Source organism: Macaca thibetana, chromosome 16 (genome assembly GCF_024542745.1).
Source record: "Macaca thibetana thibetana isolate TM-01 chromosome 16, ASM2454274v1, whole genome shotgun sequence".
Taxonomy (NCBI): domain Eukaryota; kingdom Metazoa; phylum Chordata; class Mammalia; order Primates; family Cercopithecidae; genus Macaca; species Macaca thibetana.
Window position 1 is genome coordinate 18,539,738 of NC_065593.1, and position 15,689 is coordinate 18,555,426.

A 15,689-nucleotide genomic window follows, 5' to 3' on the forward strand; every position below is an offset into this window, starting at 1 on the left:
GTCTCCCTGCTGAAGTACAAAGGCTGTATCTGATCCATCTCTGAAATCCCCACAACATCCTCACACAGCCCTCTGGTCTTCAAAGCCAGCCTGCTGTAAACATCACAGCAACAACAGTGATCAACTTACTACATCCTCAGAATGCTCTGACACAGATGATCCCCACTAACGAATCCAACTTGTTAATGTAGAAAATAGGTTTGCTGAATTGGATTGCATCGAATATAAGGAAAAACAAATTGCCTATCCCCAACGATCTGCCATGTGTCTGAAATCCCACTGAACACTACACTGAAGGAGAGTAACTGCTACAGAGGGCCAACCTTTCAATCACTATCAGCCACTCAAACCTCAGCAAGAAGGCTGGGTGTGGTGGCTCACACTTGTAGTCCCACTACTTTCAGAGGCTGAGGTAGGAGGATTGCTTAAGTCCGGGAGTTCAAGACCAGCATGGGCAACATGGCGAAACTCTATCTCTACAAAAGATAAATAATTAGCCAGGTATGGTGGCGTGCACCTATAACCCCAGCTACCAAGGAGGCTGAGGTAGGAGAATCACTTGAAGTGAAGAGACCCAGTGCTATGGCCCAAATTTTGTGTCCCCATGAAATTTTTTTTTTTTTTTTTTTTTTTTGAGACGGAGTCTCGCTCTGTCACCCAGACTGGAGTGCAGTGGCCGGATCTCAGCTCACTGCAAGCTCCACCTCCCGGGTTCACGCCATTCTCCTGCCTCAGCCTCCCGAGTAGCTGGGACTACAGGCGCCGCCACCTCGCCCGGCTAGTTTTTTGTATTTTTTAGTAGAGACGGGTTTTCACCGGGTTAGCCAGGATGGTCTCGATCTCCTGACCTCGTGATCCACCCGTCTCGGCCTCCCAAAGTGCTGGGATTACAGGCTTGAGCCACCGCGCCCGGCCCCCATGAAATTTCTATGTTGAAATCCTAACCCAGGCTGGGTGCAGTGGCTCACACCTGTAATTCCAGCACAGCACTTTGGAAGGCCAAGGCGAGTGTATCACCTGAGGTCAGGAGTTCGAGACCAGCTTGGCCAGCATGGTGAAACCCCATCTCTACCAAAAATACAAAAATTAGCCAGGCGTGGTGGTGGGCGCCTGTAATCCCAGCTATTCAGGAGGCTGAGACAGGAGAATCACTTGAACCTGGGAGATGGAGGTTGCAGTGAGCTGGGATTGTGCCACTGCACTCCAGTCTGGGCGACACAGTGGGACTCTGTCTCAAAAAAAAAAAGAAAAGAAAAAGAAACTTTTACAACTCAATAATACAAAGACAACTAACACAATTTAAATATGGGCAAAGGATCTGAATAGTCCTTTCTCTTAAAAAGATATATAAATGGACAGCCGGGCGCAGTGGCTCACGCCTATAATCCCAGCACTTTGGGAGGTCGAGGCGGGTGGATCATGAGGTCAGGAGATCAAGACCATCCTGGCTAACACGGCGAAACCCAGTCTCTACTAAAAATACAAAAAATTATCCGGGCGTGGTGGCGGGCACCTGTAGTCCCAGCTACTCGGGAGGCTGAGGCAGGAGAATGGCGTGAACCTGAGAGGTGGAGCTTGCAGTGAGCCGAGATGGTACCACTGCACTCCAGCCTGGGCAACAGAGCAAGATTCCGTCTCAAAAAAAAAAAAAAAAAAACAGAGAGAAAAAAAGATATATAAATGGACAATAACTACATGAAAAGATGCTCAACGTCATCAGCCATCAGGGAAATGCAAATGAAAATCACAATGAGACACGATTTCACACTCACTAGGATGGCTATAAGCAAAGATAGAGATATAATAAGTGTTGATGGGGATGTGGAGACACCAGAACCTTCATACACTGCTGGTGCACATTACCACACCCAGCACCAGTTTATTTATTTTATTGTATTTCTTTTCTCAAATAAATTCTGTGACCTGTACTTCACCATTTTACTCAAGGGACTAGAACATCCTTGAATTCTGGTATCCCCAAGGGTGCTCACACCAATCCGCCAGGAATACAAAGGGAAGACTGTATATACCCTTGATGATGTGATGAAAATGGCACCCCCCTGGCCGGGCGCGGCGGCTCACACCTGTAATCCCAGCATGTTGGGAGGCTGAGGCGGGTGAATCACCTGAGCCTGGGAGTCTAAGACCAGCCTGGCCAACATGGAGAAACCCCGTCTCTACTAAAAATACAAAATTAGCTGGGCGTGGTGGCACATGCCTGTAATCCCAGCTGTTTGGGAGGCTGAGGCAAGAGAATCGCTTGAATCCGGGAGGCGGAGGTTGCTGTGAGCTGAGATCATGCCATTGCACTCCTGCCCGGGCAACAAGAGTGAAACTCCATCTCAAAAAAAAAAAAAAAAGAAAAAGAAAAGAAAAGAAAGAAAGAACAAAAAAAAAGAATGAAAGAAACTGACACCCCACCAGCCGGGCTCAATGGCTTACTCCTGTAATCCCAGCACTTTGGGAGGCTGAGATGGGTGGATTATTTAAGGTCAGGAGTTTAAGACCAGCCTGGCCAACACGGTGAAACACCCCTACTAAAAATACAAAAATTAACCAGGCGTGGTGGCACACGCCTGTAATCCCAGCTACTCGGGAGGCTGAGGCAGGAGAATCACTTGACCCTGGGAGGTGGAGGTTATAGTGAGCAGAGATGGTGCCACTGTACTGCAGCCTGGGCAAGAAGCAGGTCGCAGTCTCAAAACAAAATAAAAATAAAGAAAAAAGAAAATGGGCCGGGCGCGCTGGCTCATGCCTGTAATCCCAGCATTTTGGGAGGCCAAGGCGGACAGATCACCTGAGGTCAGGAGTTCGAGACCAGCCTGTCCAACATGGTGAGACCCTGCCTCTACTAAAAATACAAAAATTAGCTGGGTGTGGTGACACATGCACCTGTAATCCCACTTATTTGGGAGGCTGAGGCAGGAGAATTGCTTGAACCCAGGAGGCAGAGGTTACAGTGAACCTAGACGGTGCCATTACACTCCATCCTTCACCCTGGGCGACAGAATGAGACTCCGTCTCAAAAAAAAAAAGTGAAAGTTAATAAGAGACCTTTTTTTTTTTTGAGATGGAGTCTCGCTCTGTCACCCAGGCTACAGTACAGTGGCACGATCTCAGCTCACTGCTAGCTCCACCTCCCAGGTTCACCCCATTCTCCTGCCTCAGCCTCCCAAGTAGCTGGGACTACAGGTGCCTGCCACCACACCTGGCTGATTTTTTGTATTTTTAGTAGAAACGGGGTTTCACTGTGTTAGCCAGGATGGTCCAAGAGATCATTTTTCATCAGTGAGAATGGCCAAGATTTTAAAGTTTGTTAATCAGAGCATGAGCAAAATTGTGAAGAAACTGGCATCTCAAACATCACTGGAGATAATATAAAATAATACAACTTCTTTGGAGGTCAGGTTGGCAATATCTTTTTCAATGCACATGTTTTTACCCTGCAATTTCACTTTGAAGAATATATCCAACCATGGGCCAGGCACGGTGGCTGAAACCCATAATCTCAACACTTGGGGAAGGCAAATGCATCCCTTGAGCCCAGGAATTTCAAACCAGCCTGGGCGACGTGGCGAAAACCTGCTTCTATAAAAAATACAAAGAATTGTCCGGGGCCGGGCGCGGTGGCTCAAGCCTGTAATCCCAGCACCTTGGGAGGCCAAGACGGGTGGATCACGAGGTCAGGAGATCGAGACCATCCTGGCTAACATGGTGAAACCCCATCTCTACTAAAAAATACAAAAAACTAGCCGGGCGAGGTGGCGGGCGCCTGTAGTCCCAGTTACTCGGGAGGCTGAGGCGGGAGAATGGCGTGAACCCGGGAGGCGGAGCTTGCTGTGAGCTGAGATCCGGCCACTGCACTCCAGCCTGGGTGACAGAGCGAGACGCCGTCTCAAAAAAAAAAAAAAAAAAAAAAAGAATTGTCCGGGCGCGGTGACTCGACACCTGTAATCCCAGCATTTTGGGAGGCTGAGGTGGGCAGATCCACCTGAGGTCAGGAGTTTGAGACCAGCCTGACCAACATGGTGAAACCCTGACTCTACTAAAAATACAAAAATTAGCTGGGCGTGGTGGTGGGCGCCTGTAATCCCAGCTACTCCAGGGGCTGAGGCAGGAGAATTGCTTGAACCTGGGAGGCGGAGGTTGCAGTGAACTGAGATTGCATCATTGCACTCCAGCCTGGGCGACAAGAGCAAGACTCTGTCTCAAAAAATAAAAATAAAATACAAAAAATTAGCTGGGTGTGGTGGCACGTGCCTGTAGTCCCAGTTACTCAGGGGACTGAGGTGGAAGGATCACCTGAGCCTGGGGGTAGAGGCTGCAGTGAGCTGTGATTGAGCCCCTGCACTCTATCCTGGGTGACAGAGCAAGACTCTGTATCAAAAAAAGAAAGTATCCAACCACTATCTTTGCACAAGATATAGTTTCAAGAATATTCATGGCCGGGCGCGGTGGCTCAAGCCTGTAATCCCAGCACTTTGGGAGGCCGAGACGGGCGGATCACGAGGTCAGGAGATCGAGACCATCCTGGCTAACACGGTGAAACCCCGTCTCTACTAAAAAATACAAAAAACTAGCCGGGCAAGGTGGCGGGCGCCTGTAGTCCCAGCTACTCGGGAGGCTGAGGCAGGAGAATGGTCTAAACCCGGGAGGCGGAGCTTGCAGTGAGCTGAGATCCGGCCACTGCACCCCAGCCTGGGCGACAGAGCAAGACTCTGTCTCAAAAAAAAAAAAAAAAAAAAAGAATATTCATTGCCACAATGCTTGTAATATCAAAGTATTCAAAATACTTGAAAGATTGTCAGTAGAGGTTAGGTAAAGGAATGATGGCTCAAGGCTGAGCACAGTGGCTCACGCCTGTAACCCCAGCACTTTGGGAGGCCGAGGTGGGAGGATCCCTTGGCCCCAGGAGTTTGAGACCAGCCTGGACAACACAGCAAGATTCCATCTCTCCAAAAAATAATGTAAAAGCTAGACATGGTGGCTCTGGATGGTGGCCCTCACCTGTGGCCCCAGCTACATGGGAAGCTGATGGAGGAGGGTCACTCAGGCCTGGGAAGTCGAGGCTGCAGTAAGCTGTGATCGCCACTGCACTCCAGCCTCAGTGGCTTGTTTGAGCTCCTGAATCTAGCTGTGCCTGAAACATGATGAGCGCCTAGAGTTTCTTCAGTTCAGTGAGTCGATAAATTCCCTTTTTCTCTGAAGCCAGTTTGAGTTTATTTCTACAATTTACTAGTGAAAGAATCCTGATTCATTAAAAGGGAAAATAAACGAACTCGGCCGGGCGCGGTGGCTCACGCCTGTAATCCCAGCACTTTGGGAGGCCGAGACGGGCGGATCACGAGGTCACAAGATCAAGACCATCCTAGCTAACATGGTGAAACCCCGACTTTACTAAAAAAAATACAAAAAACTAGCCGGGCGAGGTGGCGGGCGCCTGTAGTCCCAGCTACTCCGGAGGCTGAGGCAGGAGAATGTCGTGAACCCAGGAGGCGGAGCTTGCAGTGAGCTGAGATCCGGCCACTGCACTCCAGCCTGGGCGACAGAGCAAGACTCCGTCTCAAAAAAAAAAAAGAAAAAGAAAAAGAAAATAAACGGACTCAGTGGGAAGTCCTGGACCCAGGGGCCATGGCTGGAGCATGGCTGGTCACGGCTAACCACAGCTGGAGCACGGCTGGCCACAGCTGGAGCATGGCATGGATTCAGAGGGTATCTTGGCCTCAGATGTCCTCCCTGCCAGGCTGCCTAACCACTCATGTCATATTCAGGACCTTCTCAGAAAGATGAGATTTTATCTGGGGTGAGGGGTGACCCCAAACCCAATCACGGCACTAAAAATGATTTATGCAGCTGGGCGCGGTGGCTCACGCCTGTAATCCCAGCACTTTGGGAGGCTGAGGCAGGTGGATCACAAGGTCAGAAGACTGAGACAAGCCTAGCCAACATGGTAAAGCCCTCTCTCTACTAAAATACAAAAAAACTAGCCGGGCGTGGTGGTGGGTGCCTGTAGTCCCAGCTACTCAGGAGGCTGAGGCAGGAGAATGGCGTGAACCCGGGAGGCGGAGTTTGCAGTGAGCCGAGATTGCACCACTGCACTCCAGCCTGGGTGACAGAGTGAGACTCCATCTCAAAAAAAATAAATAAAATAAAAATTCATGCATCATCAGGTCCAGCCCAAGAAACAACCCAGCCAGACAGTGCCAGAGGCAAGAGTTGGGAGGGCGAGTCAAAACAGGCATCCAAGCTCTATGACTTAAATCTCTTCCTATTTCTTCCGTGAAGTGGGGGAACTGAGCTGGAAGGTCTGGGGTCCTGGGGTGGCCCTACTCTCTTTACACCTCTGCCTCCCTCTGTTCCAGTTTTAGTCCTTGTGGTGGCAAGGTGGTCATCAGTGGCCCAGATCAACACTCTATGGAAACAGAGCTTCCCTGTCTGCGTGGTTCCAGGCCAATTCCCATGATGTCATGTCACTGGCCTGACCTAGGTCACACACCCATCCTTGAGCCAGGCACTGTGGTCGGGGGATGGAATGTTATGTCATTTTGAGGAAAGGAACACTAACTGCCGACCTCCCCCCAGGTATTCAAAAGTAGATTAACTCTGCTAGGGGCGTGGTGGCTCATGCCTGTAATTCCAGCACTTTGGGAGGCTGAAGTGGGTAGATTGCTCAAGCCCAGGAGTTCGAGACTAGCTATGGGCAATATGGTGAAATCCCACCTCTACAAAAAAAAAAAAAAAAAAATACAAAACTTAGCTGGGCGTGATGGCCCATGCCTGTAGCCCCAGCTACTTGGGAGACTGAGGTGGGAGGATCACTTGAGCCTGGGAGGTGGAGGCTGCAGTGAGCCGACACTGCACCACTGCACTCCAGCCTGGGCAACAGAGTGAGACCCTATCTCAAAAAAATAAAATAAAATAAAATAAAATAAAGGAGATTAGTTCTACTTTCATCTGGTTTCTATATTGGAGTTCACTTGAGTGATTCCACTGCTAATATACTTGGGAACACCTTGGCACCTCCTGCTCTAACACTGTGGGATTTTCTGACAATGTGAACTTGGATGTGTGACCAGGCTGGGTGGAACCATCCAGGAAATAAGCCAAACAGAGGAGCAGTTAAGCCCCTGAGCAAGAGCTGGTTCAAACCTTGCCTCTGCTATGCGCTTGTTAGGTGACCTTGAATCTTTTTCCCTCTCTGACCCTGGGCTTCTTCATCTGTAAAATGAAGGTGCTAATACCTTCCTCTCAGTTTGTGCCTGAATCCTGACTACTACCAGAGCCACGGGAGGTGCTGGGGAAGCCCAGGTTGATATTATTGATGACGTTATTGTTCATTGTATTCAGGCTACAGAATGTACCTCCAAAGGTGCTCTCTGACCCTGCTGTGGGTGGGATGATTTGGGATGGGGAGGAGTCCCAGGCGGACATTCTCCTTTGAATCCTGGAGTCCTCCGAGGTCCGGGGCGGGCTGTGCAGGCTGCCCTGAGCTCCAAGTGCCGCCAAGCAGAGGTCAGGCCCCTCGCCGAAGCCGTCCTGAACATCTGGACACCTGGACCCCTGGGACGTGGGATCGGGGGCCCAGCGCAGGTGACTCGACAGCGCTGCGTCTGAAACCCTCTAAGCCTGCAGTCCGGTAACCTGACACCGCAGGCTCTGACTTCCCAGCGGGCCAGGACTGCGGAGGGGGAAAGGGCGACTGCCCCGCTACACGGGGACCCCTCCCCTGCCCTTGTCTCCTAGGCCCGCTTCTCTACGCCCCCTCCCCAGGGTGCACACCCCCGGGGCTCCTGTGTTTCGGGGCTAAAGCATTCCTTTCCACGCGGGGGTTGGGGGCTGTGGGTGGTGCCCTCTCAGGACCCAAGTTCAGAGCCTTGCCCCGGGCGGCAGAAGGATCGGAGGGAGGCCGGGGGCACCGCCGCACAGATGGGAAAGCTGAAGGGGGCGAAGGGGAAGGCGCAAGCCCCGTGCGAGTGTGAAAGCCGAAGTGCAGGGAAGGGGAACGGTGCCCCTGCGGGAGGGGGACGGGGTCCCTCCGAAGCCTGACGCCTCGCACAGGGTCCCCGTCGCCCATCTCTTTGGAGAGCCGCAGAGACCCGGCGCGGGGACGCGGGGTGGTGGGGACGGGGGGGGTGGTGGGACCAGGCAGCCGGCGCCCCTCCGCCCACTGGGCCCTGCAGCCTCAGCCTGGGAAGAAACTTTGGGCCCGCGCCCTACTGCTTCCCGCGCCGGCCGGGCCTCGGGGTTCGCTCCCGCATTGGGTCCCTCGGCCGCCCGGCGCCCACTCACCAGCGCACCAGCTGCCAGCGCTTCTCCCCCGGCGCCCGGCGGCCCGCCATGCCTCGCCCGGCCGCTCCCTGCCCTCCGCGGGCCGCACGGTGGAGGAGGCGCGGCTGCCGCAGGCCGGTGCCCAGGGCGCGCTCGCGGGGAGGGCGCGGGGAGGGTGCGGCGCTCAGACCCCGCCCAGGAGGCGGCTGGAGTCGGGTCAGCGCGGGCCCGCAGAACGGGCTGGACAGCGGCCTCTCCCCGTCCGGGTCTCTCCCCGCCGCGCCGAGGAGCCGGGTTTCTGGGGTGTACTGAGCGAGGAGTCTGGCTCCCCGAGTCCTACCGATGCGCTGAGAGACCAGGCGGCTCATTGTATCGCTCTGTGCCTTCCTCCCTTAGGAAACCCCTTCTACCTACCCAGAAAGTGATGCCTAAAAAATTAAACTACTCGGGCGGGCGCGGTGGCTCACGCCTGTAATCCCAGCACTTTGGGAGGCCTAGGTGGGCGGACCACCAGGTCAAGAGATCGAGACCACCCTGGCCAACATGGTGAAACCCCATCTTTACTAAAAATGGAAAAATTAGCGGGGCATGGTGGCGCCTGCCTGTAATCCCAGCTACTCAGGAGGCTAAGGCAGGAGAATCGCTTGAACCCGGGAGGCAGAGGTTGCAGTGAGCAGAGATCCTGCCATGGCACTCCAGCCTGGGCAACAGGGCAAGACTCCGTCTCAAAAAAAAAGAATACGTAGATAAGTATTGTCGTTATATTAAAGTGAGGCTAGGTTTTTTTTTTTTTTTAACATGACATCAGTGGCAGAAGCCATAAAGGAAGAGATTAATGGATTTGACTAAAATAAAAATGTTTAATATCTGCACATCACAAAAACACAATAAGCAAAATTAAAAGGCAAATGTCAGCCAGGTGGGGCGGTGTATGCCTGTAGTCCCAGCTACTTATGAGACTGAAGCAGGAGGATCACTTGAGCCAGGAGTTCAAGTCTGTTGAGTGCTATAAACATACCTGGGAATAGCCATTGCCACTCCAGCCTGGGCAACATAGCAAGATCCTGTGTGTCTCTCTCTATAAAGTTAAATGTCAAACTGGTTTAAAAAACGTGTGCCCCATGTTTGGTGGCTCATGCCTGTAATCCCAGCACTTTGGAGGCCGAGGAAGGCGAATTACGAGGTCAAGAGATCGAGACCATCCTGGCTAACACGGTGAAACCCCGTCTCTACTAAAAATACAAAAAAATTGCCAGGCCTGGTGGCAGGCGCCTGTAGTCCCAGCTACTCAGGAGGCTGAGGCAGGAGAATGGCGTGAACCTGGGAGGCGGAGCTTGCAGTGAGCCTAGATTGCGCCACTGCACTCCAGCCTGGGCAAAAGAGGGAGACTCAGTCTCAAAAAAAAAAAAAAAAAGGTGTGCCCCATGTTCATGGGAGCATTATTCACAATCGCCAAGGTGGAAGCAATCTAAATGTTCATCAATGGATGAATGGATGAACAAAATGTGGCATACACGGCTGGGCACGGTGGCTCATGCCTGTAATCCCAGCACTTTGGGAGGCCGAGGCGGGCAGATCACGAGGTCAGGAGATCGAGACCATTCTGGCCAATATCATGAAACCCTGTTTCTACTAAAAAATACAAAAATTAGCCTCCACCTCCCGGATTCAAGTGATTCTCCTGCCTCAGCCTCCCGAGTAGCTAGGATTACAGGCACTTGCCACCACATCTGGCTAATTTTTGTATTTTTAGTAGAGACGAGATTTCTCCATGGTGGCCAGGTTGGTCCCAAACTCCTGACTGCAAGTGATCTGCCCACCTTGGCCTCCCAAAGTGCTTGGATTACAAGTGAGAGCTACTGGGTCCAGCCAAATAGTCCATTTTAAATGTGCCATCTGTTCCCTGCCAAGATGCTAACCAATACAGAACTGTTACCCAAACTAAACTGAGAAAGTCAGAATTTCTGACTGTCATGAAGACATGGAGGAGCCTCCAGGCCTTCTCTGCCACCCAGGTCTCATTCCTCTAGCTGGTATTCCAGGCCTTGCACACTTTGGCCCTTACCTTCCCCTTAAGCTCATGACCACTGTGGCTCACACAGCTGGACCATCTTCTCCCTGGCACGCGTGAGGATGCTGTGGTTACAAGCCTGCCTCTGGCCTAGGCTGGCCTGGAGTTTGAATCCTGGCTCTGCCATTTCCAAGCTGTGTTATGTTAAATTCAACCTCATTTTCTCCACCTGAAAATGGGAATAAACCTTTCCAATACTTTTTTTTTTTTTTTTTTTTGAGACGGAGTCTTGCTCTGTCACCCAGGCTGGAGTGCAATGGCCGGATCTCAGCTCACTGCAGCCTCCGCCTCCCGGGTTCACGCCATTCTCCTGCCTCAGCCTCCCGAGTAGCTGGGACTACAGGCGCCCGCCACCTCGCCCGGCTAGTTTTTTGTATTTTTTAGTAGAGACGGGGTTTCACCGTGTTAGCCAGGATGGTCTCGATCTCCTGACCTTGTGATCCGCCCGCCTCGGCCTCCCAAAGTGCTGGGATTACAGGCTTGAGCCACCGCGCCCAGCCCCAATACGTTTTATCTGAAGTTTAAACGAGATCCCATTGGTAAAGTGCTCAACGCAAAACAACAGTTGCTTCGGAAGCAAGAGGTACGGTTTTTATAAACTTTAGTTTTCTTTTACTTTGTTACAAGTTTAATTTTGGAAGTGGAGCCAGGGGGTGGCACCGTGGCTCTAATCCCAGCAAAGTGCTGTAATCAGCACTTTGGGAGGCTGAGGCAGGCAGATCACTTGAGCCCAGGAGTTCAAGATCAGCCTGGGCAACATGGTGAAACCCCGTCTCTACAAAAAACTAAAAAAAGTAACCAGGCATGGTGGCACATGCCTGGATCCCAGCTACTTGGGAAGCTGAGGTGGGAGGACCTGAGCTCGGGAGGTTGAGGCTGCAGTGGGCTGTGTTTGCACGACTGCACTCTGTCCTGAGCAGCAGACTGAGACCCTGTCTCAAAAATAAAAAGAAAACAGAGCTAGATGCAGTGGCTCACTCCTGTAATCCTAGCACTTTAGGAGGCTGAGGCTGCAGGATCACTTGATCCCAGGAGTTCGAGGCTATGGTGAGCTGTGATTGCACCACTGCACTCCAGCCTATACAGCAGAGCCACGCCTTGTCTCTTAAAAAAAAAAGAAAAACAAAGAAAATAGAAAAAAGGCCAGGCGCGGTGGCTCACGCCTATAATCCTAGCACTTTGGGATACCTAGGTAGGCAGATCCGCCTGAGGTCAGGAGCTTGAGACCTGCCTGGCCAATACGGCAAAACCCTGTCTCTACTAAAAACACAAAAATCAGTTGGGTGTGGTGGCATACGCCTATAATCCCAGCTACCTGGAAGGCCGAGGCAGGAGAATTGCTTGAACCCAGGAGGTAGAGGTTTCAGTAAACTGAGATCATGCCACTGCACTCCAGCCTGGATAGCAGAGCTAGACTCCATCTCAGGAAAAAAAAAAAAAAAAGGGCTGGGCTCGGTGGCTCACACCTGTAATCCCAGCACTTTGGGAGGCCAAGGTGGGCAGATCACTTGAGGTCAGGAGTTCGAAACCAGCCTGGCCAACATGGTGAAACTCCATCTCTACTAGAAATACAAAAATTAGCCGGGCATGCCTGTAATCCCAGTTACTTGGGAGGCTGAGGCAGGAGAATCGCTTGAACCCAGAGGGTGGAAGTTGCAGTGAGCTGAGATCGTGCCACTTCACTCCAGCCTGGGCGAAAGAGTGAGACTCCACTTTAAATACATACATAAATAAATAAATAAATAAATAAATAAATGCCAGAGTTCCAGGATTCATCCTGACACAGATCAAGGAGAAAAACATTTGAGACTTAGTCATAATAATTCTATCCATGTGCCCTTTATCAACCCCTTCACTTGTACCTTAAGACAGCCTCACAAGGATCCTGTGGGCAGAGTAAATGTTACTCTTCCCATTTTACTGAGAAAGCACTGGAGCTCTGAAAGGCTGAGACTTGCCCAGAATTACCCAAGTAGTAAGTAACAGAGCTGGGGCCAGAAGCCAGGTTTTCAGGCTCCTTCATATCATCTGTTTTTGGAGATAAAAAACATACCTTTCATCATTCTTACCGATATCTCATGAAATTAAGAGAATATGCATGGTTCATCAGAACTCACACTGCTGCTGGAGACACTGATATGCAGGTCCAAGGAGCACAGCCCAGGAATACTGCCCTCTAGGAAGGACAGCAAGGGACAGGAAGTGGGGCGAGGCTGGCCTTTCTGTTCCTCTCCCAAGGATTTCCTCAGACAGGATGAAGAGGGGCCACCCACAGTGCAGCTAGTAGCCAGAATTCCTGCAGGGTGGGATTTGAGAGGCCTTTGAACAAAATTCAAACCCCGCAGTCTGTCAAGCCACCTAAGAGAGTCATTCCTGCAACTCTCCATTTGTTTGTTTGTTTTGAGATGGAGTCCCACTCTATCACCCAGGCTGGAGTGCAGTGGCACGATCTTGGCTCACTGCAACCTCTGCAGCCCGAGTTCAAGCGATTCTCCTGCTTCAGCCTCCCAAGTAGCTGGGATTACAGGCACCTGTCACCTCATGATCCACCTATCTCAGCCTCCCAAAATGCTGGGATTAGAGGCGTGAGCCACTGCACCTGGCCCTTGCAACTCTTTAGGCTTAGAATTTTCCAGGAGCAGCTAAAGGTTTTTATTTGTTGACACCTGAGTCCAGTTAACCTTTGGAAAGTGGGGAGGACAGGGAGGAAAGGGACCCAGAGAGGTAGGGTACCCTTGAGGCCTCCCCAGGGCCTCTGTGGCAAGGGCCGGGTCTCCCAGCTCTGAAGGCACAGGGATTCTCTGAAAATTTGGTCCAGGAGGAAAGGCCAGGGATTATTTGGCTAGCAATGGAGTGCGAAAAGCCAGGCACCAGCCCGTTAGCCTGAATCCACTCAGCCCAGTCCTCCAGGCAGGGACGGGAATGACTTATGCAGAGGAATCTCTGAGCCACCTGCCACTCACACAATGCTACCTCATCCCTTGTCATGAGCACAGAGGCCTAACAAGCACTCAGCAGCACTGTTCTGAGCACTTCACAGGAAGGAATTCATTTAATCTGCACAACAACCTGAAGATCTTATGAGCTACGTAGATCACCATTATCCTCATTTACAGATGAGACCAAGCCCCAGGGAGGAGGAAGATATTAGGGCAGCCACATTTTTGAGGCACACAGTGAGACTCCTAAAGCCTCCCACGTTCAGTGAAAATGGATCAACAGCAATGTCTTGCACGTGTTTTGAACTTTGGAGTTTTTTTGTTTTTGACAGTCTCACTCTGTCACCCAGGCTGGAGTGCGGTGGCACAATCTTGGCCACTGCAACCTCTGCCTCCTGGGTTCAAAAGATTCTCCTGTCTCAGTCTCCCGAGTAGCTTGGCGCCCGCCAAGCCCAGCTAATTTTTGTAGTTTTAGTAGAGATCAGGATTCACCATGTTGGCCAGGCTGGTTTCGAACTCCGGACTTCAAGTAATCCGCCCGCCTCGGCCTCCCAAAGTGCTGGGATTACAGGGGTGAGCCACCGCGCCCGGCCTGAACTTTGGAGTTTGTAAAGGATCTTCCCTTGGCTCTTGGGACTCTCATATAGGGTGAAATACGGCGTCTTAGCAACTGGGGCCCAGAGAGATGATGTGACTCACCCAGGGCCACACAGCTAGTGAGAGGTCTGGGGCGGGTTTGCTGCTGCCTAGACACGGGACGAATTCCCAGCCCACTGGTCAGATCGCGCTTCGCCCCAAGCCTTCCCGGCGCGGGTGCGGGCGCTGCCTCTCCTTCCTACGCCAGGGCGGGCGGGGCGGAGCGGATCGCGGCCTGGCGGCCTGGGCGCTGTCCGCGGTGCTGATCCTCCGCCGCGCCCCTGCGCGCCAAGGCACCGGCGGGTTCCCCAGGTCGCCCTTCCAGCTCCCAGCTAAAGCCAGCTCCGCGAGCCCGGCGGCCCGCCGCGGGCCTCAGGCCCGGTTCCCGGGGCTTTCGGGGCTCCCGGGGTTCCCCCTCCCCCGACCGCGCGCCGCCGGCCTCCCCTCCCCCCGCCCCGCCCACGGCCCCTCCCCGCCCGTCTCAGGTCCCTCCCCTCCCCCTTTATCTCTCCCGCCCCCCGCACCCCTCCGGCTCGTTCGCCAGTTCCGGTCACGTTGCTGGGTGTTTACGCCTCGAGCCCGCCCCAGACCCCCCTTCGGCGCCCCCGAGCCCCCCGGAGCCCCGGCCCGACTGCCCCGCAGCCTCCCAGCAGCTGATGGCGCCGCAGCCAGGGCGGGCGCTGCGGATCCCCAGGCGCAGCTAGCGCGGGGGGAAGAGCGCCGCCCCCACCCAGCCCGGCCCGGACCCAGGGCCCCGCCGGCCGGTGGCTCCCAGGTCCCGAAGGTGAGGAGGCCGGTCGGTGGGCGTGGGGGGTGTGGGCGCCGGAGCGGCCCCAGTGGGGAGCAGCGCGGCCGAGCTCCAGCTCCCCCGGGAGGGCTGGCGCGGGGCTGGGCACCGCAGCGCGCGGGAGGCGGGCAGGACTCGCGGCGGGCTGCTGGCAGAAGTTGTCCTCCACCGCCCAGACCCGGGCCCTGCCTGGCGCTGACGGGCGTCCAGAGCGGCCCGAGGTCGAGCCCCGCCACCACCCGCCACACACACCTTTCTTTCTGCTGCCTTTGCCCTCCTCTCTGTTATCTCGCTTCCCCGTCCTCCTTAGTCTCCACATCCCCCCAACCCCTGCCTTCCTTGGGAGTCATATTGGAGGCATAATTAGGGCAGAACCTGAAGCCTGAAGGGGGTGAGGGGCTCGAGTTTCCCCATACACCCCATTCCCGTGTGACTGGATCCTCAGCTTTGCTGAGGTGGGGGTTCCTGAGAGCTTCAGTGCAGAGGGCAGCCAGAGTTGAGGGGTTCAGGGGAAGGGGCTCTGGAGTGGAGAGGACCACAAGGTCCCTGGGGAATGTGGCTCCACCACTGGCTAAGTGGCCCCACCTTGCAGACAGAATCCTAGACATTTGTCAAAGGCTGAATCCTTGTTCCAGACTACAGTCCCCAGGAAAGCCAAGGATTTGGGGTTGGGGGACCAGCATACTTATTTTTTAATATGTGTATTTACTTGCCCTGGTGATTCCCAGTAAGACTCAATCCATTCTCCCTGTTTCAGCAACATTCATTATAGGCCTGTTCCTTGCAAGAGATTCCCAGAGACAAAGCCTTGCCCTCAGGAAGCATATGGCTTAGCACAGAAGCCAGGTGCATTCAGGCACATGCATGCGCGCACACACACACACACAGGATGAAGACTTATGGCTTAGCACAGAAGCCAGGTGTGTGCAGGCACACGTGCACACACACGCACAGAACAAAGAGTGATAATATGGCAGACTGTGGTGCT

The 15,689-nt window shown here is 53.2% G+C and overlaps 1 protein-coding gene across 1 annotated transcript in view; it reads left to right on the forward strand.

The window, feature by feature from the left end:
• The first annotated feature begins 14,609 nt into the window (after positions 1-14,609).
• The window catches only part of LOC126939968 (coiled-coil domain-containing protein 92-like), a 28,028-nt gene continuing 26,948 nt past the window's right edge, over positions 14,610-15,689 (forward strand). Inside the window, exon 1 of the mRNA XM_050765879.1 lies at positions 14,610-14,698. The gene's annotated coding sequence lies outside the window, so the exon portion shown is untranslated. The remainder of the gene's footprint in view (positions 14,699-15,689) is intronic.